General features: G+C 49.2%; 1 pseudogene; it reads right to left on the reverse strand.

Moving 5' to 3' along the window:
• Window positions 1-2,558: 2,558 nt before the first annotated feature.
• LOC115029326 lies at window positions 2,559-2,680 on the reverse strand (annotated as a pseudogene).
• Window positions 2,681-2,789: the final 109 nt, after the last annotated feature.

Here is a 2,789-nt window from a genome sequence, read left to right on the forward strand (position 1 = left end):
CTTCCTTCCTTCCTTCCTTCCTTCCTTCCTTCCTTCCTTCCTTCCTTCCTTCCTCCCCTTCCTCCCCTCCTTCCCTCTCTCCCTTCATCCCTTTCTTTTCTCTCCTTCCCTCCCTGTCTTTCTATAAAAGGTCACATGGATCTCAGCTTGTGGATGGGGACAACCCTGAACTCCTGTCTCAATTTTTCATGTGCTGGGATTGTGTTGTGATGTCTTGTTTTTTGAGTTGCTAGGGATGGAACTCAGCTTTTTGTATGCTAGATGGGGACTCAACCTGAACCACTGCATCCCTAGTTACCTTCCTCCATCACTGTCACTTTGTGTGTGTGTGTGTGTGTGTGTGTGTGTGTGTGTGTGTGTGTGGTATATGGTATATGTACAAACATATGTACACACATGCAGAGGCCATCTTCACTTTGCTTATTTGTTCAAGGCAAAGTCTCCCACTGACACGAAGCTCACAGGCAGGCTAGGCTAGGCTGATCAGTGAGCTCCTGAGATCTCTTGTCTCTGCTGACTCCCTTCTACCAGAAATGCTAGGGTCATAGGCACACATAGCTATGCCTCTATCTTTCTGCACATGTGTACTAGGGATTTGAACTTAGCTCTGCTGGGCTTTCCCAGCAAGTGCTCTTACCTAGTGAACCATCTGCCCAGCCCACCAAGCCCTTTACTTCTTGATGTCTTTCTGGACTGTCAGAGCCCACCTTGGTGCTGTAATCACCAGTTCTAGAAATTATCTTGATGAGATGCTGAAAGGGCATGGGCTCCTGTTGGATAAGGAGATGCAATCACATGGCTGCCATGAAAAACTTTCAAATCAGAATATAAGCCAGGAGGATAGGCTCTGAAGCAATTATCACTTAATGATGGCCACTGCTATGCTTGATCCTGTTCTCTTTTGGTCTCTAATTATCTTACATTCCTCATATGCCCCCTCTGTGTGTCTAGACATGTGCCAACACCTATTTATTTACCTTTTGTAATTAGAATCTCAATTGTGCCCTCCCCCAACAAGCTCATGATTTTTCCCCTTTTTTCTTTTTAACTTTTCATTGGTTCTTTGTGAATTTCACAGCACGTGTCCCAATCCCACTCATCTCCTCTTCCCCTTGTACCTACTTTCCAGACTTCCACCCTTGCAGCCTCCACTACAACAGAGAAAAAAATTCTCATTGTGGAAGCTATAGTGTGTCACAGTGTGTCCCCACAGTATACTCTTTTGTCCACCTGTCTTTGCTTGCAAATGCTCATTGCAACGGTTTGTTGGTCTGATTCTAGGCCCCTGGTTTCTGCTGTACTATCAATACTGGAACCTTACTGGGACTCCTCTCAGGTATCCTGTTGTTGCCCTGTGTCATGGAGATCCTGTAGTTTTGGATCTATAGAATTCTTCATGCATCCCGGAAGTCATCAATGGAGTAGATGTAGACTGAGGGAGGAGCCGAGGGAGTCTCTCCCTCTTCTGCACCACTGCCCATCAGACAAAAGGCAGGGCCAGCTCTCCTGCCTGCTGACATGGGAAGGGGTGAGGGCATCTCTCCCTTGCTCACACTGCCATATGCCAGACAAGTTGTAGGGCCAGTTCTTCCATGATCACACTCCTGAGGCTGGCTCACCCACACCTCCTCCATCAAGGTTGAGATGTAGTGCCTGCTCTCCTGAGTGCTAAAGCAGGGGAGGGGCAGGGACAGCTCCCCTGCTCTCATGAGAGAGGAGGGTATCTCTCCCTTGTCCACACCACTTCGAGGGAGATGAATGGAAGAGACAGCTCTTCCACACTCCTATCCTTGGGGCTGGTTCACCCATAACTCCTGCAATGTATAGAGCCAACTCTCCTCATTATTGCAGCTGGCTGAGGGTAGGGTTAGCTCCCCTGCTCTCCTGCTTCTAGGGCCAGCTTTCCCACAGTGCCCAGGGGTGAGGTGGGGCCAGTTCTGCACAGCTTTCAAATATCAACATGTCCCTGGGCAGTAGCCCAGACCAGGGATGTCCATCTGGCCTTTGGTGATCCTTACTGCTGCAGGTACACTGACTCAGACGTGGCCCCTGTGGCAGCACAGGCTAGGATCCCACCATGGTCCCAGTTGGCATCAGCTATTCCTCATTACCCTTGATCTTCCAGTTCTGCCTCTCTTCATTGTGCCACATCTTTCTGTTTCTGTTTCTCTTTTATTTCTCCACAATTTACTTGGTCCTCTTAATGGCATTATGGCCTCTGAGTGTCTGGGGTTGTCTCAGGAGTGGTCTTAGGAGTGTGATGCCCTACCCATGCCTTATGGCACTGGGCAGGGGCCATCTTGTGCATGGTCTGCCTCCTCCCAGGCCTAAACTGGTGGTCATCTCAGGCTAGCTTCCTGTCTGGGCTCCATGGCACTTGTCTGTTGGTTGTCTTGGGATTGCTCCTCACCCAGGCCTACTTGAATGGCTGCCTGGGACCCACAGTCCCAGGTGGGGTTCTTTTTAGTCTCTGGCTTGTTCCCTATCCTGGCCTGGGGGCTCATTCTGGCTTGCCTGCTGCCGGATTGGTGGTCATGTAAGGTTTGCTTTACTCAGGGAATGTTAGGCTACGAATCATTCCAATGTTTATAGGTCAGGACATTGAGCATAGACATAACTTCTCCTGTCTGCCACTACACAGGTGACACAATAGCCACACCAGCAGCACCTCTGGGGTAGGTTCCTTTTTTTCTCTTCCTTTTCTTTTCCTTTCCTTTCCTTTCCTTTCCTTTCCTTTCCTTTCCTTTCCTTTCCTTTCCTTTCCTTTCCTTTCTCTCCTCTCCTCTCCT

Source organism: Mus caroli, chromosome 14 (assembly GCF_900094665.2).
Source record: "Mus caroli chromosome 14, CAROLI_EIJ_v1.1, whole genome shotgun sequence".
Classification (NCBI taxonomy): Eukaryota; Metazoa; Chordata; class Mammalia; order Rodentia; family Muridae; genus Mus; species Mus caroli.